Raw genomic sequence first — 23,188 nt, forward strand, 5'->3', positions numbered from 1 at the left:
TGAGTCATCATAAATGGGTTTGGTTGCTCTACTGCAAAGTAAAGATTCAAAAACTTCCCAGCTATTTCACAGTTAATTCCCCACTGCCATATCGGAGGTTTGTGGTCTTTTTGACATCATAGAACCCTATTCATGATGTCTCCTTAAGTCCCCCAGTTACTTTCTGTGACGTTTGAACATTTCTGCATCTATATACTGGCAACTGCCATGGTGTTTCTCCAATGAACAGAATAGAATAGAGTGAAGACTGAACAGGAGGTGATGTGATCTCATGGTGAATCTAGCTGTTTGTGAGGCTGGCGTTGGTGAGTAATTGACCAGGCTCTCTCCCTCCTGTATGGCCTGGGGGCTGGCCAGTGGAGCTGTGCTCGACTTTGACGGTTGGCGTGGAGAACACGCTGTCCTGTCCCTTTGCTGACCCGTTGACCCCTTTAGTCCAACCACTTCATTAGACAATGGCAACGCCTGGCAGCCCCCCCCCCCTCAACTTCCAACACCCCAATGTCATTCTACACCCTCCCAAAGACGGACGCAGCTTTACCTCAAACACACTTTAGATGAAATAGGAGTTTAGTGGCGTGACTCTAACACTAGAAATGCACAAAAACACATACACATTCTCTCACAAACTCACTCTCTGTCTCTCGCACACGCACACAGACACACACAGACACACACACACACACACACACACATGCATACATACATACAGACACACACACACTCACACACAACCTATCCATCAACACAAAACCTGCCTTCCCGAGCCAGATCAAAAGCTTGCCCATCTCTTCGTTAGGGCCCATTATTGGCTCTCATTATGTTACCTCGGTGAGGGCTGTTAATATTTAATCGTGGAGTCCATTGTTTGGGGCGAGGGAGAAGCTGGAGGGTCCCCCCCCCCCTGCCCAGCCCTCCCCACTTCAGTGGCTCATTTCACACCCCTCTCCACAGACACTTCAGCGCTGATTTATGGAGCCCAATAAAAGTCAAGGTGCTTATCCTCCATAGCCGTTTAATTGCCCAACCACTGAGCTCAAGAGCCCTTCACCTCTTCACCGGGAGTCTATGGGACTGTATTAACACCGCTGCAAGTGCACAGCTAGGGGGGTTGTCTGGACTTTTGTTCAGCTCTTTTTCAGGGGGCTGCTGGTTAGGTGGTCCTGTCTGGTCAGGACAGAGACTGACCATATTGAGGGGCAGGGAGTGGTGGTAAGATTGGATGAATGGACTGGACTGTCTTGACCATGACTTAAGAATGTGATTGTAGGCCATAGCCCCATGCTGTGCCACCACTTATGTAATGCTTGTTGTATGCTTGCCGGATGTGAGTTCATCATGTATGGTTGAAGTTACATGGAGTCAACATTGGACCAATCAGCTGTGTAGGGACTGTGGCAGTGTCACTCTGACTGGACCAATCAGCTGTGTAGGGACTGTGGCACTCTGATTGGTGCTGACACTGACCTATTTCTTAGTGCCAGCGCTCAACACCCGGACATCAAAGATGCCAGACAGCGAGATGAGTAAGGCACCAGTGTGTCTCCATGGGATTGTGTGTGTGTGTGTGTGTGTGTGTGTGTGTGTGTGTGTGTGTGTGTGTGTGTGTGTGTGTGTGTGTGTGTGTGTGTGTGTGTGTGTGTGTGTGTGTGTGTGTGTGTGTGTGTGTGTGTGTGTGTGTGTGTGTGTGTGTGTGTGTGTGTGTGTGTGTGTGTGTGTGTGTGTGTGTGTGTTTTGGGGGTGAAAGGGGGCAGGTGGAGGCCATGACTAAGCCGGCCCTCACCAGGGCCCCTAATCCCCTGTGCCCCCCTCACCACCCCGACTCTGTCCATTCCTCTCCCTCCGTAGCCCTGCGTCCAGCCTTGGAGCACTCAGCCACAGGGTGCTGAGCCGCGGGGTCAAGGCCCTCGCCCCACGCCTCCCCTCTCTCCATCCCCTCTGTGGGTCACCCGTGACCACCCCTGACCCCTGACCACATCTCCGTCAGGCTTATCTGGCCTCTGACAAGGACCTCTTCCCAATAGTACATCCAGACACCACATGAAAGTATTCCAAGTGTAAGAAATGGAGGTGTCCTTGACCCGTATTGGTACTTTAGTACTCTGGTACTTTAGTACTCTAGAACTTTCTCTTTGTGCCATGTTGATGAAATATACTTTTCTGAATGCTTTGCAGTTCTCGTATTTCCAGTCATGCAAACAGTCTTTGCCTCGCCCTTATCACGTCAGGATACCTCGGCAGCCATTAGAGGTTACTTGCAAATGCGTATGCTTGTAGTTTGACAGAAATTCCGAAATTATAATAGGAACCAATTTGTTGTCTGAAACGGATCCATCAGGATCAGGGACCGTATCTGTTCTCGCGAGGTACTTCCCTTGACGAGTTTCGGAACTCTGTGTTCAGAAGGGGACTTTCCAGCCTGCTATCGCCCACCACCGGCAACAGAGTCTCTCTTGTTTACCCACGTCTCACCACAGCTCAAATGCTCTGATTGGCTGTCACCAGTTCACACGTTCGAGCACCGCTGCCGACCAACGCATGCCGATCGTACCTGAAGAGGAAGAGCGAACGGACGGTCAGCCTGCAGGTGGAGTTTACGGGGGGGGTGGGGGGGGGCGGTGTCGGGTGGGTATTAGTCTACCTCAGCCCCACCTCAGGGACAAGCCGCAGGGGGTTAGAGTCTGCGTTCCAACCCATCTGCGTGTCTCAACCTAGCTATGACCCCTACTGTCCGTGTGTGTTGGGACGGCTTGACTGACAGCAGAGATAGCAATCGGGTGGTGACGTTTAGTTGGGGCTGCTGGAAAACCCACACAGACAAACCACCAGCGAGCGCTAGGCTAATCACTCACTCCGACAGCAGCCTGCGCTAGGTTAATCACTCACAGCCAGAAATTTGCTCGCACATGCGGTGAGCTGTTCTGTAGTTATGCGATCTATTTGTAGCTCTTCTTTCTTTTTTTCACCCTCTCTTTGTCTTTGACACACACACACACACACACACACACACACACACACACACACACACACACACACACACACACACACACACACACACACACACACACACACACACACACACACACACACACACACACACACACACACACACACACACACACACACACACACACACACACACACACACACACACACACACACACACACACATACACAAACACACAAGCTTTCAAACCCTCCCCTGACCTTCTATGAGGTGACTCGACATTTGCAAGATGCTTGACGCGTGAGAATGAGAAGTTGATTGACAGGCCCGGCAGTGCTGGAGCAGGCAGCTCCTGACGGTGACCCGGTCACATGCAGGGATCGGCACGCAGTCGCAAACACACAGCCCAGTAAGCTGAAGAAGGTGAGAGAGCAGGAAACACTCCAATCCAAACCGCAGCCTTGACACCCATCATCACCACTCAAACGCCACTGATTGACAGAATTAATATGTCTAAATTCACACACCACAATAACTTCCTTTGTTAAAAAACACTTGACTCTATTGACTTTAATTTTTGACTCATTAGTATAAACATTCTCTATGTAGTTGTTCTTGGGTTCTGGAATATTCTCCCAGCTGGTGGTTTTCCACTGTACTGGGTCTGTACTGGGTCTGCTATGAGCCGCAACTGCTGCGTAATTTAGATTTCACACCATGCCGACCTCTGACACGGCAGGCCCGCTGATATACTGTATGTGGTGAACTAACACACACTGAAAGGTTTCTGCCAGTTAGTCTCTAGTGGTCGTTTAAATGACAGCTAGGGTTCAATTGGCGGTTGATGAGTAGTCAATTAGCCCCATTGCCTGTGGGGCAGAATTAACCCATGGCCCTGTTGGAGCAGGTAGAGGGGGTAGGTGTAAATCTGTGATTAGCTCTCACACCTACACACGCAACTGGACCCACACACACACACACACACACACACACACACACACTCACTCTCTCACTCTCACACAGAAACACGCACACATATGCAAGCACACATACACAAAGTCACTTGCCCAAACACAAATGCACAAATGTCCACATACTCACGTCACTCACTTGCTCAACGTGGATTCATAATTGTGTAATACAAATGTACATGACCTACTCACTCACTTACTCATCATTCACTCATTTACCAGGCACAAAGGCGCCCCTATGTACACCCAGTCAGACTTGCACAGGTGTACACATGTACCAACCCCCTTTAACTGTCATTTGCTCACATGTTCCCACAACACACACACACACGCTCAGTGTTGTCTCGTTAGTCGGAGAATGACGGGGTCCTCACCTGGGAATGGAGAGAAGAATGTGAGAGGCATGTCTCCTGACTGCCCTGACTTTGCCTGTGTGACACCCCCAGACTGAGCTCACCTTGGGGATGGGGGGGGGGGGGGGTCAGGAGGTGAAGCATGAGATGAGGGCGCTCTCCCCAGGATTTGTGTCAAATTAACCCCGACTTAGCGAGGGTGAAACCAGGGAGCCTCAGGACCAGTGAGGACCGATGGCAGTTAAATGCTTATATAATTAGCATCTCCCACCACCCCAGTCCCACAACCAGAACTACCACCTCCACCACCCGTCCTTCCTATCTGCCAGTTTCTTTGGAATGGGCTGGTTCTTGCGGTTTTGGAGGAAGACGTTGCTTAGGGTACATACCGTTTCAACGACAGAGCAATCTGTTTTTTTTTTTTGCCATATGACAACTGTGCCGTGCTGGCTAATGAAATTAATGTGTCAACCTGACTCATCAAACGCCTTCAGCGAGATGGACGCATTCCGTTCGGATCAGGCTTTTGTTGTCGTGTTATTGTTGTGAAAGCTTGGCTCCTCGGGCCCAATCCTGATTGATTGGTTGTGTCTGGGCCAAGGCGCTGTCAATCTGCTGGCTCGCAGCTCTCAGCTCTGCACCACTGTTCACCAACGCCAGCCCGCTGTGGCGTTCCCAGTGCACTTTCACCCCAATCGCAGCGCTAACAGGGCGGTTAGCCGGTTTCCTCTGCCGGCGCGGAGCCAGCGGATCTGCACAAGATCCGGGCCAGATCTACACTGAAGACGATATCTGATAGTGAACATTCTAGCCATACAAAGCATGTTCTGTATTTCCTTTAGAAGGTTTTACACTGAATATAGAAGCTTTATCCGTCTGCTAGAGGACAGAATAAAGTACTTTGAATAAAGTAGGACGGCAGAAGTGTTTTCACTATCAGAGCTGCCGTATGGCGTTGGTAACCCGAAAGCCACAGATCAGAAGGAACACTCTCCGAATGTCTGCACTTGTACATTGTTAATTCTAATGTGCGGAGAGGCACGCTGAGAGGAGAGGAGAGGAGGAGTGGTGTACAGGCCTGTAAAGCAGGAAGCAGTGGCCGTGTTTATGTGTGAGCTGTGCCCGCAGTGCGTGCTGAGGCAGGGGTGCTGACGTGGCGCTGGGATCCGACGGCCACTAATGGCGACGCGTGCCGAGCCGAGGGGCGGGGCAGTGCGTGCTGAGGCAGGGGCGCTGACGTGGCGCTGGGAGACGGCGAGGCCACTAATGGCGACGCGTGCCGAGCGGAGGGGCGGGGCAGTGCGGGGCAGTGCGGGGCAGCTGTGTGTGTGCCGCCGACACTAAGTGATTTCCAGGTCGGGCTTAAATAGACTGGGGGCTCGTCCGGCGAGAAGCTGCCCAGTGGACGCTCAGAGAGGCTTCCCACACACTGGGCAGAGCTAGAGATGACTGACACCACAGGTTCTGTATGTGATGGACGGGGGGGGGGGGGAGGTCATCTGTTTGTGGTCGACTGTAGAAGATGCAGGCCTTCCTTTGATTGGAGCATTGTTTGTGTTTTACTCAGCCACTGTTTCTTATTGTTAAGACATTGGGGGCTTTTGTGCTCCACCTTCACAGATTAACTCTTAATATCCATTTATTAAGTATTCCATACATCTGTCTCAGGTTCTGCCTGTTGTCATCAGAAGAGATTCTTGAGATCATACAACTAGTGAATAATTGATCGCCCTCTTGGCTATGACTAAGTAGGGTTCTAGTGTGCTGCGATTTCTTGGAATAGGGTGATAGAGTTTGTGTGTGTGCGTGCGAGCATTGTGTGTGTGTGTGTGTGTGTGTGTGTGTGTGTGTGTGTGTGTGTGTGTGTGTGTGTGTGTGTGTGTGTGCGCGTGTGCGCGTGTGAGCTGTGTCGGCCAGGGTGCGGCACGCAATGTGATCTCAGGGCAGCCCACCAGCCGAGCCCTTATGAAAGGCCCTAGCGCTATACATCAGATGCACGTGCATTATTCAGTGGCGTTTCACTTAAGCTGTGGCGGTGGCAGCGGCAGCGGTGGTGGTGTGACTACAGCACTCGCACAGCGGCCTCCTCCGCACACGGGTGTAGCAAGCAACACCATCGGCAGCTACAGCAGCAGAAGAAACAGAGGCAGCAGCTGCAGCGAACATGCACACACGCACGCACACACACACACACACAGACACACACACACAATCCATATTTCATGCTTCAGATGGATAACTTTCAGAAGGAGCCCAAACATAACGCGCCCACACAAGTGGTGATGGAGGCTGTTGATGTGACTGTAGTGTCACTCCGGAGATGGACGCTCCCTAAGCCTGCTTGATTGAGCAGACAGAAACATGAGCAGTGACGATAAAACCCATGCTCTTTCCTTTTTATTTGGATGAGGTGTCATGTTGTCAACATGCTTTGGCCTAACAGAGGCAAAATGTAGATGGTATAGTTTTAAGTATGTGATCTGTTTGGCTTGGTTATGCCTTAACCCATTTACTCCTAAAATGCCTGCTAAAAACGCCTATAGAATCCATGTGGCATCCATATGGCATTCTAGACTAAATAACCTTATTTCCTGAGGGTTTTCTGAAAACATACAAAAAATTGTCAACGTCTACCAAAATGTAATATCTAAGCCTCTGTAGCACCTAGAAACATGAAATAAAAAGCATGCTGCGCTATGCAGCATCCAGCGGGAGGGTCAATGTTGCGTCATGCAGCATCCATCGCGAATGGGTTAATGCAAAACCAAGGACTTTCTGAATAAATTAAAATAAAAACAAGAAAAGAGAACATGTTTTTACATCTAAAAGGACTGCTTTTTGTATTGTTATTTTAACTTCAGCAAGGTCTTGCAGAGATTTGGCCTACAGCTCGGTGCTCGGTTAAATTCCTTGTTTGGTCTGCCCTCAGGAGCAGAGAGGCGAATGTGCCATTACACAGAGAGAAAAGTCAGAGAGTAAAGGTGAAACAGGGTGGAAATGTCAACATCCTCACACACATGCACACACACCCGCTCCTTACCTGTGTTTCACCCGGCTGTTGTGGTGTGTGTGTGTGTGTGTGTGTGTGTGTGTGTCATGAAGCCATCATCATCATCAGAGGATGGAGGCTGGAGTCGTGAGCGCAGTGCTTTGGCTCGTGGCTGTGTGGATCCTGTCTTTAGGGATCACTGGCTCTGCTCCTGCGGCATTGCCCCTCTGTTGAAAATGAAGACACGGGCCACCTCTTCTGGTTTGCTGACAAATTCAGCTAAGGACCCGTGAAATATGGACCTGTCTGTCAGGCAGAGGCATGGCCAAAAGCCTTGAAGGCCATGTGTGCTCAGATTGAGCAGAGTCCTTTGTTATCAGCAGATAACTTAAGTAATTACAAAATGCGTGCTTAACGTAACCAGTTTCTCTACAGAAAGCTTGATTTAAAGAGACTGGTGTTGTTTTTGTGGACAGTCCTTCTCAAAGTTCACACAAGTGGCGGTCCATCTTGTCACCGAGAAGTTTCTAACTTCTACAAAACTAAAACAAACCCCTTTTGGAGTCTCACAAAACAATTCTGAAAGCTGTCCTAAAGATAAAAAAACAGAACTCAACAACAAAACAACAACTATCACTTTGATTCTGGTGTAGTTTAGCGTTGCGCGGTCTGGCTGAACCAGGCCATGGAAGTGAGCTGTTAAATCGGTTAGCCCTGAACTCTGCATGGGCCGGGGCGACGTCTCAGCTGCCATTAGGGCCAGCTGCTCCTTGAAGCGTAGCCACCATTCAGGCCGGATTAAAGTTAGGGCTGGGGTCTGGTCTTTCACTGGATGAGCCGGGGACCCCACTCTCTCTCTTTCTATTTCTCTTTCTCTCCCTCTCTCTTTCTCTTTCTCTCTATCTCTCTATCTGCTGCTGCTACTGCTTGGGCTATTGCTTGTTTGGCATGGTGAGAGAGTGTGGCAGTTCCGTGGCTGTTTTTGGGGTAAATGCCCCTGACACAAGCTCATCTGTTGCCCGGCACGTAGAAGGGGCAGTTGTTTTCATCTGCCCTGTCCTCGTGAAACACGTCTCCTCCTCACACCACGGATCGCGTGGCTGGCAGGCTCACTTCCCATCTTCCCATGACTACATGGGACACGCATTTTGTCGGTCGGTGACAACGTTTCCAGGGAAAAGCTATCAAACCAAACTGAAGGGAATCATTTCAACCTCATTGTGCCAGCGCAGAGCATGCTCAAACATAACAAAACACAGGTTGCTGGAGGACAGCGAGGAGAAACTTTGTATTATTTATTTATTTATTTATTTATTTATTTATTTATTTATACTTTCTGAAGTCCCTTGCTTCCTCAAGTTGCGTGGACCCCAGGCATCAGCCTCCTCCGCATCCTCCACCTCCGCCGGCTGGTTCAAAGGTGGAATTTTGATCCGGAGCAGAAGGGGAGCAGGGCCCTGATCTGCTCTGCTCTGCTCTGCTGTGCAGTGCACTGTGCTGCTCTCCTCTCCTCTCCTCTCCTCTCTTCTCCTCTCCTCCGCTCTCCTGTTGGCTGCTTTGTGTGTCCCGGCATCTGCACTAAAAATAACTTTCCCACACTTTTCACAGCTCTGGGGAGGAGAGTGAGAGGGCGAGATGGAGGGAGTTGGCAAAGAAGGCTGAGGTGCTAAACTTTAACATCACAGTAAACAGACCAGCCCTAAAAGTCATCATAGAGACTGCAAAAAGTGTATAACATGTATTATATAACACGTTACATATTCAGTCTTTACACTTAAGCTACATATTATACTTATACTACTTATTTTGACCTCTGTCTTCATCTGGGATTGATTGATTTGATAATATCTTCCATTCTCTGCGCAAAGGAGGAAGAACTGCATTGTAATTTTCACTAAACTCATTTTGCCCCTTTTTGAATTCATGAGCTGTGTTCATGATGGTGTTCCTGCCCCTTTTTAAAGGGGCTGAATATACCAGCTAACTGACCATCAGGCAAAACAGGGTTGTTTAAGCTAATGAATTTTACGGTCACTTTTACCCCTCCAATCCTCTCCCTATTGAGTGGTCCCAGATGATGGCGGTCATTGCAGATGCGTAATGATGAAGGATGAGTAGCTTTCGATTGAGGTTAATAGATTATTCATGAGGTGGGAGGAGAGAATGGAGGCCACTTCAAAGAGAGTTCTGGGACAGAGGAGGCCCCGCCCATGAGCTTTTGTTTGACTGGAGGTTGGGGCGACCCCGCACCGCGAACCAGGGGCCGCTGCCTAGTGTTGTGTCCTAGACAAACTTTCCCATCGTGGCTAGTTGAGGTGGGGGTGTTAGGGGCGAAATGGGCAGGGTTGGGGTTTTGGCTATGAGGGTTTGGGGGAGAGTTGGCATGTATGTTTGCCTATGCTCATCACATCCAATAACACAAAATAGTTAAGATCACATTAGATTAGATTCAACTTCAGTGTCATTGTGCAGTATTGGTGCAAAGCCAAAAGGAGAGGCACAGAAATGGTATTATTTACTGATAATTGCAGTATGTAAGTACTGCAGCATAAGTTATGCTAAGCTATATCTTTGAATATCAACATCAAATCCACACACATTGTCCAGCTTGATTGTGTAACCTTCTAAATTGAGCTATACAATTGGAAGTGAGTAGCTATTAGTGAACTGTTTCTTGACATGACTACAGATGTTTGGATTGTCTGTCTTTAGCTTTGACTATTTGCTCAGAAGTATTGTTCCCGGAAAAAAAGTAATATATTTACCAATGTTAACACGTGTATGTGTGGTGAATTATTAATGCAGGCAGGAAGGCAAAGGCTTGGTATTAATAATACACTGAAAAGGAGTGCACTCCTAGCCTGCGAATCAGACTGTTAAACTCAAGAGAGAGTTCATTTCAGCCCATTATACCATTGTTATGCATTAATCATTAAGCCTATGTTACTTGTGGTTAAGATACAGGGTGTGTGTGTGAGAGAGAGAGTTCCTGTTTGTGTGTGTGTGTGTGTGTGTGTGTGTGTGTTTCTGTCTGTCTGTCGGTAGCTCTGTAGACTAGGTGGGGATGTTAATGGGCCTTATTTGCATTCCCCCTCGATCCTCCTCCACACCAGTGAGGGCGCTTGTAAAAAATTAATCATGGAAGCTCTTAACTCTGCTTGAGGTGCCAAACTGAACCTGCCCACAGCAGTAATGCCAGGCGATATGGTGGGATATACAAAGACAAGCCAGATTTTGGGAAATAATAGTCTTTTGTAGAGAGGTTTACAAAAATGAAATATTTCAAGCTTCAATCTGCTATTCTAATGCCATTCACTTTTTGTCAAATTCAGAATTCATGCTTCAGAATTAACGTTAAATAATTCTGATTTTTGCACACAGTAAATGGGAAATAAATAATCCCAGCCAACCAATGCTGTTCTTCAGGAGCATGGCAGGAAGGGATGTCTTTTAATTGACTATTGAGCACAAATATAAATATATAAAGCAATAGCAAAACAGACTGAATTGCAAAGTTTCATTAAAGCAGAAATTATTTGCTAATCACAATACTCTATATATATATATATGTACCCAACTAGTGTGTGGAATGTGTATGTCCATGAGTGAGTGTATGTGTATGTGCATGTGTGCTTCTACATGTATGTGTGGTGTTTTTTACATTAACTTCTGACAATGTGCTGGTCACTTGCGTGCCAGATTTTCCCATGAGGTAGTTGGAGGAGTGAAGATAAACGTCCCCCCATCACGCTTATGCATACAACTGCACCCCTCCCTCCCACGCCAACTGCACCCCTCCCTCCCACGCCAACTACACCCCTCCCTCCCACGCCTACACCCCCACACCACCCCCACCGCCGCAGCCGAACCCCCCTCCACCCCCCAACCATCACTGCTGCTGCTGCTAATCCCCCCCCCAACACACACACACACACACACACACACACACACCACCACCACTAAGCTCGTCTTCCTCACATCTCAGCAGCGATGATGCTAATGGTCAGTGACAGCTCACCTCTCCCTAGCGTGCCTGCGGTCTACAGAGACCCTACACACACACACACACACACACACACACACACACACACACACACACACACACACACACACACACACACACACACACTTACACACATACTCATGCAGGCACATAATACACACACACACATACTCACACACACACACACACACACATACTCATGCAGGCACATAATACACGCACACACATACTCACACACACACACACACACACATACTCATGCAGGAACATAATACACACACACACAAAAACATGTACATATACACATACACAAATACACACACACACATAGTCATGCACGCACACATACACACACAAACACACACACACATGCACGCATACGCATATATAAATGCACACACACCAATACTCACGCATGTACACTGATACACATATGCACTTACACAGACACACATGCACACATATACAAGTGCATGGACACACACTCACAATTCAGCTACTTACTGTGCACATCAGGATATACTATTCTTACTAATATTGCCACTAAAAGGCTCAAATACATTACAGCTCAACTCAGTAGACTGAACTTAGTCTCATCTCTATATTTTCTTTGAGCATTTTGAATGTACAGGACTGCATTAATCATAATTATTCATAGATCAGGGTAATAGCATATATATATATATATATATATAATAATATATATATTAGTGAATGGTGTTGCTCACCAGATGCAACAGGGTTGGTGTTTAGGGACAGCGGTTTTTGGCCGCATGGTTGCATACGTGTCCTACATCTGTCTCCACCCTGGTGTCAGAACGCCCTCGGTGCTGAGGTTTCTGGGCTATTTGAGCCTTCATGTTAGTGGGCACACAGTGAGATGATGGATTGCTGGAGCTGAGACACTGGAACACAGGACGTTTAGCCGTGTCCCTCAGTGGCTAAGGCCTCCACTGTTGGTTACATGCCCTCGCTGTTGTTACAGCTGTATCATAATTGGCATAGTCCAGACTAGGCAATAGTCAAAAGTTATAGCATGAATGCATGATCACACTAATGTGTAGATGTGTCTTGCAGAGCTTGCATACGAGAAAACTCTAAATTGCCCCATATTAATACATAAGTGTCCTGATCTTATCTGTTATGGGTAAGGAGTCTCTTGATTGACAGGAGACTTGTGGTGTGAAGCGCATTGTCTTCATGGATAATCCAACATGTCTGCATTCAGTCCTGATTCTTTAAAAGTTAAGTTGGGCCTATCAATGTTCCATGCTGCAGATTACCCTTTTTGTGGGTCTTAGGCATGAACAGAACTGTCTCCGGGTATTGAAGTTTAATGAAGTCCAAATTATTAAATACCCAAGCCAAGCAAAAGACACGAGAAGGGAGGTTTTATAAAGACAAAAGATGCCAGACAATTTCAGTCGACTCTCCTTTAACTGCCATCAAATCTGCTCCACTGGTCACCACCAATATCATGGTTGCAAATGGCAAAGGGACCACTAGGATCCATAGGGTGTGTTTGTGCTGCATAGATGTCCTGATATTGTCTATGTCATGAGAGAAAGACGAGAAAAAATCTAAATGGACAGAAAATGCAGGCTAGTAGCTGCTGAGTCATTATTTTGGATGTGGGTGCATTTGCATTATGTATTATGCCAATCCTACCTCTATATCAGGGCTCAGTGCATGTGTGTATGTGGCATTTGTGTGTGTGTGTGTGTAGAGTGCGTGTGTGTGTATGTGTGTAGCATGTCTGTGCGCGTGTCTCTCCTGGGTAAATTTGGCTGGTGAGGTCGGGTGTGCTGCTGTGAGAGGTAGCTTTGCGTGCTGGGCCGGAGTGAAGCTGAGCACAAAAGCATGTGTAGCCGTGAATATGAGAGCAGGCATTAGCGCGCTATCACTGGGGCTAGAGTGGTGCACTCTCCCTCCCCCATGCCTCCCCCTCTCTCTCTCCATCTCTCTCTCTCTTTCTCTCTCTCTGTCTTTCCCCTTCTCTCACTCTCTCTGTACTTCTCCCTCTCCCTTGCTTTGTCTCTGTCTGTCTCTCCCACTCTCTCTCTCCCTTCCTCCTGTCTCTCTCTCTCTTCTCTCGCTCTCACTCCACACACCAACACACCAGTTGTTTTGTGTGATTCTTCTTTCTCTGCAGAAAGTCTTTTGTCTGCAGTACAGTACAATTTTCCAAAACTCTCCTTGTGTTAATTCCTTCCATGGAAAAGACTGACACCCTTCCACTGTTTGTCACCTGTGACCTCTCTCTCCTCTCTAAAAAGATGACAACGATGAAAATACCTCTATGGTGGCACATAGCCTTTGATAGCCTTTTAATGGGTGGCACCAAAGCCTTTGATCGGTGGCACATTTTTTCGGTTGTGTTGTTGTGTGTTTAGAGAAAGCACTTGTTTGTCCTTTCACGAAACATCTCTGGCACACACATTGCGTGTCTGTGTAAGAGTGTGTGTGTGTGTGTGTGTGTGTGTGTGTGTCTCTGTGTGTGTGTGTCTGTGTGTGTGTGTGTGTGTGTGTGTGTCTCTGTGTGTGTGTGTGTGTGTGTGTGTGTGTGTCTCTGTGTCTGTGTGTGTGTGTGTGTGTGTGTGTGTGTGTGTGTGTGTGTGTGTGTCTCTGTGTGTGTGTGTGTGTGTGTGTGTGTGTGTGTGTGTGTGTGTGTGTGTGTGTCTCTGTGTGTGTGTGTGTGTGTGTGTGTGTGTCTCTGTGTCTGTGTGTGTGTGTGTGTGTGTGTGTGTGTGTGTGTGTGTGTGTGTGTGTGTGTGTGTCTCTCTCTGTGTGTCTGTGTGTGTGTGTGTGTGTGTGTGTGTGTGTGTGTGTCTGTGTGTGTGCGCTGGAGGCGACGGAGCCCAGAGCTCTGGCAGCAGCACCGGTGAGAGGTGCACCTGGTGCTTCCGCGCCTCCTGGCTCTGTGCCTGCTAGCTCAGCAGAACTACTGTACGTGACCCCACCCAAGCTCCCTGCACCAACCCCCCTCTCGTCTTCGCCTTGTCTTAGGTGTGGTGTGCCTGTGCAGGGTGTCTCAGTGCACGGTCAAACCCCGCAGTAGTGCACTCAAACCCCGCAGTAGTGCACTCAAACCCCGCAGTAGTGCACTCAAACCCCGCAGTAGTGCACTCAAACCCCGCAGTAGTGCACTCAAACCCCGCAGTAGTGCACGGTCAAACCCTGCAGTAGTGCACTCAAACCCCGCAGTAGTGCACTCAAACCCCGCAGTAGTGCACTCAAACCCCGCAGTAGTGCACTCAAACCCCGCAGTAGTGCACGGTCAAACCCCGCAGTAGTGCACTCAAACCCCGCAGTAGTGCACTCAAACCCCGCAGTAGTGCACGGTCAAACCCCGCAGTAGTGCACTCAAACCCCGCAGTAGTGCACTCAAACCCCGCAGTAGTGCACGGTCAAACCCCGCAGTAGTGCACTCAAACCTCGCCAGTCGTTTTAGTAGAAATGTCTGGTCTTGTCTGTATGTTATATGTTCAATTTCTTCAATGCAATGACATTGATCTGCAATGCTTTTTTTCTGTTGTTGTCGGAAATCTAGCATGTCCCCAATGTTGGCCTCCCTCCAGACTCACACACACACACACACACACACACACACACACACACTGGGACCGTCACCAAGCTGATCCTGTGGAGGTGAAGAGCTTCCCCCTGAAGAGAGCTCTGGGCCTGAAGCCAAACTCAGAAGCCGCAGAAAGGAGCCACTTGAGCTGGAATCCTGTCTTAACACCTTCTCCCTGTCACACAAGCCACCAACACCCACCAGCCTTTCTGCAGAGTGCATTACTCTCTCTGCACTGAATAACCTCCGTTAGATTCTTTTGATCTTCATGTTCTGTAAAGAGCCCCCCCCCCCCCCCCCCCCCATCACATCCTAGTAGAGTGTACATTGCAAAGGAAATGGGAATCGTCTGTTTTGTCTTAATTACCAGCAATGAAACGACATTGAGTCCTTTGCCCATAATATACGCTCTGACCTTTTTTTTAAGTGTTTGGAGGGGTTAGGGATTGGCGAATGTGATAAAAGTGATCAATTTCATGAAGTATGCATCATTTAGCCTGACTTCTGTGTGAACTAGGGCCCGGTTTGCAAGGGCCTTAAAGTGGAGCGTAAATAGCGTGAAGTGTATTAAACTGATTTATACCTTGCCAGCTTCCTATTATTTAGCTCAGCCAGGCTAGCCGTGATTGCCTCCCTCTTATCACTGGCCCCCTATTAAGGAGATGATGTAGGGGGCCAGTGATGCTAAATTCATTAGCTCGACACAATTATGGCTTGGAATTAAAGCCGGCGTGGCAAAGAGTGTCTTCGCTAAAGGGCTGCGCTCTGATATGGATAATGGAGTCTGTACGTTGGTGTGAACACCTGGTATTGATAGTTCTTCTTTTTGAGTTCCTCAGTGCAGTGCGGGTCAGTTCTCAGTGTGATGGTGGGGCCTACAGGACAGTTGAATGTCTCTGTTTTCCCCTCATACGGTCTCTAGTGGTGCAGAACATCTTGCCTGGAATAGTTAACATTGAGGTTGAGGTTGATCAAGATAATTGTATGTTTAATTTTGAGGTTGAGTTTGATCAAGGTAACAGTATGGTTAATATTTAGGTTGAAGTTGATCAAGGTAACAGTATGGTTAATATTAAGGGTTGATGAAGGTAATAGTATGGTTCATTTGAGGTTGTAGTTGATCAAGGTAACAGTATGGTTAAGATTGAGGTTGAGGTTGATCAAGGTAATAGTATGGTTCATTTGAGGTTGGTGTTGATCAAGGTCACAGTATGGTTAATATTTAGGGTTGATCAAGGTAATAGTATGATTCATTTGAGATTGATGTTGATCAAGGTAACAGTATGGTTAATATTAAGGGTTGATCAAGGTAATAGTATGGTTAATATTAAGGGTTGATCAAGGTATGGTTCATTTGAGGTTTATGTTGAGTTTTTCTTATGTCTTTAATGCCAAACCTGTCAACATAGCACTGTTTACCTTCTGTTGTCCTTGAGAGTAAAGATACTGAGATGTTTTGAGTTCTTTAAGCAACTAGAAGCAGATATCAATGTTAGATGGACAGTGTCACCCTCACATATGGGTTGCATGTCAGGGTTTCTGGATAACGAAGCACAGAATACCCAGTGAATGCTAATCTGTTAAACTGCTGAATACCCAGTGAATGTTAGTCTGTTTAACTGCTGTGGAAACATTGATTGAACTGAACCTGCTTCACCAGCCACTCTTACATAACACAGAAAAAAGAAAGTTCACCCTGAACCTTTTCAGATTAATGTAGTGTATTGTACTACGCCCTTATTTCCATCTCTCATTGGCGCAGTGCTGGTGTGTTAGTGTGCTTTAAACCAGCTGGCTGTCTAATGGCACTGCTGAGCGCTGGGAGCCCAAGCCACGGCCATTACGATGACATGATGAATATGATGAGCCTGTTTAGTATTCTCACGGAGAGCCTCTCTCGGACAGAGGCCTTTCCCCATGCCTGGCTGCCTGTGAGGCTTTGAATTGAGAAATGCTATCAGATGAGAGCAGGGGGGATGGCGCTGTTGGGAGCGTCTCGTCTGCGAGCTCGCTTTCTGGTTGACGAGGCACGGCGCGCCTGTTCATCATTACCGGCGGCACCTCTCACCGGCAGCCGGGGAGTAGGGGGGAAAAAAATGAAAAAGAAAAAAAAATCTGCAAAACAGAGCCATGAACACCAAACCCTGATTAAGATGTAAATTTCCCTAATTGGGATGTAAATTCTTATATTTAGATGAAGACATCAACTGTCAGTCTGCCATGTTATTTATTTTGGCCACCTCAGTTCCCCAAGGTAGAGCAGGGGAGGATCTAGGCCTTATTCAAGATGAGACGTCAAACATCTGGGCAAAACCGCCTTTTGTCCCGCTCACCGTAATATCCGCCATTCATGTCCGCCTACCTTTTGTTTGTTTCCTCCCCCCTGCCTCACCCCACCGTCGTGTCTGATACAGTTGTTCCTGGGGGATTGGAGGGAAATTTGGAATGAAAATTGGGTTCATTCAGTGCCAGTATTTTGCTTGTGCATCAATTACTTCTGCTGAATTTTCCTCAATGCAAATAAGCCTCTGGCTCATGAAAAGGGACAGCGAGTATGTGAAATAATTAATTTCCCTTTTGAGGACCGAGGAGGAGTGGGCGAACCGTTTGACGGAACCTGCCAGGAACAAGCAAACTATCTGTGTTAATTTAGTCATTTTTTTGGCAGCGGACAAATTAATAGATTTTTTTTTCAACACTGAATCTATGGGCGCTGTGGGACGTCTGCTCTATCCTCGAGTTCAGGGGTGATTGGTCCTTGTGGGCCAGCAATCAATTAAGCACACTGGCTGAGTTTAGTGTGCTAATCAGCACTTATGGGAGGGGAGGGTCTGGCTGATCAGCATAGCTGACTGTCTCTACCATGCATGTTATTCTTTGACTTTTTGAAGTGAAAATCTTCAGGCAATTGCCATGTTGGACTAAAAGAAATACTGATTTCAAAATGAGTAGTTAAAGTTGGGTAGTAGGTGAGAAAAAAAATCCGTTAAAATAACTTGGAAATCCATTGTTGTCATGTCAACAATCCATGGCTTCCCATGTTCCGTGAACAATCACAAACTCTTCATGATGCTTCATAAGTGGGAACTTTCCAAAGTCAGCATCTTGCATCTCTATTGAGAGCCGTTGTGTTGCTTTAGTGGAGAGGTCTCTGACTCCCCCCTGACCTCGGTGCTAAGCCCCGAGGGCTGATGTAAGCCAACATGCCCTGGTTTCGGTAATGCTTTGAGTAGCAAGGGATGGCCCGTTGGCCCTGGAGGTATAGCGTTGTCAGGGTTAATCCCTGCCTGCCCAGAAGAAGAGACATGTCAGGGCCCGAGAGCAGTGTCCAATAGAAAGGCCACCGAAGGGTCAGCGTAGTGGAGAGAGAGTCGTCTCGGCAGACAAAGCTAACAGCATTTTCAGTTTGACTCCTATCTGGGCTGTGTGGTTGGTTGTAGTTGGTATTGGTGTGCACAATGGAGTACATTGTGGACTATTGGGGGCAGCCGTGGCCTACTGGTTAGTGCTTCGGACTTGGGTTGCCGGTTCGAACCCCGACCAGTAGGAACGGCTGAAGTGCCCTTGAGCAAGGCACCTAACCCCTCACTGCTCCCCGAGCGCCGCTGTTGTTGCAGGCAGCTCACTGCGCCTGGATTAGTGTGTGCTTCCCCTCACTGTGTGTTCACTGTGTGCTGAGTGTGTTTCACTAATTCACAGATTGGGATAAATGCAGAAACCAAATTTCCCTCACGGGATCAAAAGAGTATATATACTTTACTTATACTTATTGATGGTACCTTTGGTACGTTTGCTTGGTATTGTTTGGGACAATGGACTGTCACTTGATGGTACTTTGGATAAAGTCCAGCAGTGCTTAACATCGGAGAGCTTTGTGTGATCCAATACAGTTTAGTATCCTCCAGTACAGTGGAGTTGAGTACATACCGCTCTAGTTGAAAACATTCTTTCCCTTTCACATCGAGTCACGCACACAGCCATCAAAAAAATATTAAAACCGTGAGCTTAAGGATGCCACAGTGCATTGTTGACATTGCTGCCCTTCCTTCCCTGTTTCAGCGGAATCCGTTTGCTGGTGCCCCAGAGTGCATTCTCTCTCTGGCCAAACAGCACTTAGAGTTTCTCTTTGTCATTTTCCATCCTCCCCATCCCCCCTCCTGCTCCTACTCCTACTCCTCGTGGGAACCACTGTTGAGAAGCTCCTTACAGCCTGTTCCGTGCCAAGGTGTTTGTCTCTACCTTGCCCAGGTGCCCAGGTGAAAGAAGGAAGTTGTGTGTGTGCGTGTGTGTGTGTTGTGTATGTGTTGTGTGTGTGTGTGTGTGTGTGTGTGTGTGTGTGTGTGTGTGTGTGTGTGTGTGTGTGTGTGTGGAGGGGGGGGGGTGGATGGTGAGCCTCCTATCCTCCAGCTGCTCTGTGGAGGCAGGTATGTGAGCTATTTGTCGGATGTTTTCCCGCGCCCTGCCCCAATGCTGCGTTCCCATTAGCTCCTCATAGCAGAGATGCTGCTCGGCTCATTCCTGTCGGGTTGTACCTGTCACCTCCACTCGAGTGCTCACGCGGCGAGATGCCCTACAGCGGCCCAGTGCCGTTAAAAACTGGCAGCGTGCCCACCAGCTAAGGAGCGAGGCGTGGTGTCGTGTGTTTCGGAGTGGCATTTATTTGTGTATGCATGTGTGTGTGTGTGCGAGTGTGCGTGTGTGTGTGTGTGCGAATGCGTGCGAGCGTACATTGGCCGTTTTAGGTGTCAGGCATGCGCAGGCATAGACTCAAGAGTGGGCGTTTCTGCTGATCAGGTGATGTGGATGTGGGAGTGGCTTCTGGCCAGGTGTGCTTGTGCCAGCTTCCATGAAACGTGTTTGGTGAATGGGGCCCACGTCATCAACCCTGCAGAACCAATCTGCTTCTACCCCCCGAAGGGTTTTTTCATTCATGATGGAAGGGGAGAAGGAAGGGGAATAAATGACACCGCATTAATCTCTGACAATGACCTTTAATTTCCCATCAAATAGTGCATATATATAGGAGATGCCAGCTCTGATTAGGATCAATCCTTATTTGTTTTGCCTGCCGTAATGTCACAACCGTCTGCCTGTTTGCCTTCCTGTCTGAGACTGTGAAGGAGTCAAGAGAAGCAAAAAGGCCAGAGTGTGACAGAGGTCCAGGCAAGATGCTGACCCAGGCCACGCCACTACCGCCACAGGGGCCCGCCCATGAAATTTTGTTAAGGCCTAAACGGTCCTCCGCTTTGGGCCTGTGTGGAGATGGACAGAAAGAAGAATGAGAGAGAGAGGGAGAGAGAGAGAGAGAGATAGAGAGAGAGGGAGAAGGAGATAGAGAGAGAGAGTTGGAGAGAGAGAGAGAGAGATAGAGAGAGAGGGAGAAGGAGATAGAGAGAGAGAGTTGGAGAGAGAGAGAGAGAGATAGAGAGAGAGGGAGAAGGAGATAGAGAGAGAGAGAGAGAGAGAGAGAGAGAGAGAGAGAGAGAGAGAGAGAGAGAGAGAAGCAGTGATGGGCTAGTGAGGCCCTCAGGCTTTTAGGTCACTTGTTCACTTGTGTACCCCATGGAGAGACCGACTGTGGGAGAGGCTGAAAACCAGCAGAAAGAGGACGGAGAGAGAGAAAGAGAGTGAGTGAGCAAGCGAGAGTGCACTCTCAACATCGATAATGACTGTATACATCCACCTTTGGACCGCTTTTCTCCCCCCTCCCCCGCTCCCCCCATCTCTTAGATGTACTGTACATGTGTGGCACTGCTCGCTCTATTTGCGTATTGTCCCATAAAGTGCTGCTTGAAAACAAAGATGGTGTATTCTTAATGCTCAGAGGATTAGGGCAATTAAGCCTAGCGCTACCCAACAACAGTCGCACCCCGATGCGTCGTGTGAAATGTACCAAGAAAATCTGCCTTTGCCACGCTGAATCGGGTCTAGCCGAGCCTTCGACAGTGTTCTCTTCATTCTCCCTCCCTCCCTCCCTACCCTCTCTCTTTCTCTCCCTCTCTCTCTCTCTCTCTCCTTTTTAAAAGACTTCTTTCCTTCCTCCTTGTTCTCACTCGTTGTCCCCCCCTTCCGACCTGTCATTATCCAAAAGGACTTTGGATATGCATACGAATTGCTCCAAAAACGGGCGCCCCTTTCTTCCCTTTGAGCCTATATGTGATTGTTGTTGCCAGTGGGCTGTGTGTATTTGTTTAGGGGTAATTGGTGAGGGGAATCGGAGGGCAGTGAAGTGTATCCACTCATGGCCGCTCCCCTCCGAGGCCATGGCATCTTCTCGGTGGCCCCGCACAGCGGCGGCCATGATGTCTATTTTATACCCAGGTGGACAAACACAATCACGGGCCTCGCTCGCATTGTGCCGGCCAAGGGGTGTTTTAAGCGGGTCACAGACTTGACACACGGAGTGTGTGTGTGTGTGCGTGCGTGCGTGCGTGCGTGCGTGTGTGTGTGTGTGTGTGTGTGTGTGTGTGTGTGTGTGTGTGTGTGTGTGTGTGTGTGTGTGTGTGTGTGTGTGTGTGTGTGTGTGTGTGCATGTCTGTGCGTGTTTGTGTGTGTATACTTATTGTACTATTATACTGTTTGTGTTAGTGTGAAAATGTATGTCTGTGTTTGTTTGAGTGTGTGTGTGTGTGTGTGTGTGTGTGTGTTTTTCTGAGTGTGTGTGTGTGTTTGTCTCTGTGTGTGTGTGTGTGTGTGTGTGTGTGTGTGTGTGTGTGTGTGTGTGTGTGTGTTTGTCTCAGTGTGTGTGTGTGTGTGTGTGTGTGTGTGTGTGTGTGTGTTTGTCTCAGTGTGTGTGTGTGTGTGTGTGTGTGTTTGTCTCAGTGTGTGTGTGTGTGTGTGTGTGTGTGTGTGTGTGTGTGTGTGTGTGTGTGTGTGTGTGTGTGTGTTTGTCTCAGTGTGTGTGTGTGTGTGTGTGTGTGTGTGTGTGTGTGTGTGCCAGCCTGGCTGGCTGGCCGGCTGTGCAGTGGAGCTCGAGGAAGACCTTTGAGTGTCTCCAACCCGATGCGCCCTGCCGCCATGCCCCCACCCTCCGCAGCCCTCCGCAGCCTTCCGCAGCACCCCTAATGATTTCACTTACACCTCCAGTATTTAACTCTGTCAGGGAAAAGCAAGCAGTCCGCTGCTCATAATGTCATTACATGTCATTTGCTGCCTCATATTGTGTGAAATTCAATTGCACCGCGCAGACTGTAGCCAGCACATGGCCTTTTTTTCTCTCTCTTTCTCTCTTTCTCTCTCTCTCTCTCTCTCTGTCTTTCTTCGTCTGCCTCTTTTCTTTTCTCTCACTCACTCTCTTTTCTTTCGTGGATCAGAGTTCACAGCAAGCCACCGACCTAAAAGAAAGTAGCTTGCCCCCCCCCCCCCCTCCTCTCAGTACACTGTGTCACCCGCCTCCTCGTGTGAAGCCGTCGCTCTCTCAGGAAGAGGCTTAGTGTTGGTGTTGGCCTCTTACATAGAATCATGGTGGTACACCAGACTACACGCCTACACCAGACACATGGCCAGCCTCTACACTTCATGTCTACATTTTTTACATTTTTATTCGTTTTTTGTTTTTGTCTGTTTTTTTTATAAACAGCTTGCATCTGCATGCCATTTTGGAGGTTGGCAGGGGTGTAGATGGAGCCTTTCCGTGTCCCACTTAGTGGGCTTTTAGATCTGTTGTCATCATTAACATGAACTGGCCCTTGACATAAACACTCTGTTGTGCAAAAGCTCAAGGGGATCCATTTTATGGCTGAGCTGAACTTCTGAATGGCTCCACTCTCTTGTCAGGTCAGTCCCCGAGACTTCTTCTTCTTCTTTTTCTTCTTCTTCTTCTTCTTCTTCTTCTTCTTCTTCCCTCCCGCCTCCTGCCCCTCGCCCCTCGCCAACGCCCCCACCCTCCACTGTTGCCCCATCCATCCCCCCACCCTCCACTGTTGCCCCTGTCCATCCCCACACCCCTCCACTGCTGCCCCATCCATCCCCACACCCCCCCCCCGTGGGCTGGGCCGCCCAGCGGTAATTGGAGCCTATTCGGCAGCCTCCTGCAGAGAAGCTTCAGAACTGTAATCCTCCCAACAGCACAACCCCCCACCCTCACCCCTCCTTCCCCTAGACAGCCACAACTCTTCTCTTGGCCTGGCACCGTTCCTGACCCTTGTCAAAAAGCTCAATTCATTGTGGTGAGAAATGCAAATGAAGTTGACAATGAATATACATTGGGGGGGGGGGGGGGGGTTGAAACAAAACAAAACACATGTCACTAGCTCTCACTAAGTGAATCAAGACAGATCTTTACATTTCCTTACATCAGATTAAGGATGAAACTATTGCTAAAGTGTTTCATGAAAAGGTAGGTGGCTACA

General features: G+C 48.3%; 1 protein-coding gene across 1 annotated transcript in view; it reads left to right on the forward strand.

Moving 5' to 3' along the window:
• Window positions 1–23,188, forward strand: part of elp4 (elongator acetyltransferase complex subunit 4) — a 65,830-nt gene that overhangs the window by 28,486 nt on the left and 14,156 nt on the right. The gene's annotated exons all lie outside the window — the stretch shown is intronic.

Source organism: Alosa pseudoharengus, unplaced genomic scaffold, assembly GCF_046254945.1.
Source record: "Alosa pseudoharengus isolate Yale_2024_CS ecotype anadromous, Long Island Sound unplaced genomic scaffold, YU_APseudo_1.1 YU_APseudo_1.1_scf_16, whole genome shotgun sequence".
NCBI lineage: Eukaryota > Metazoa > Chordata > Actinopteri > Clupeiformes > Clupeidae > Alosa > Alosa pseudoharengus.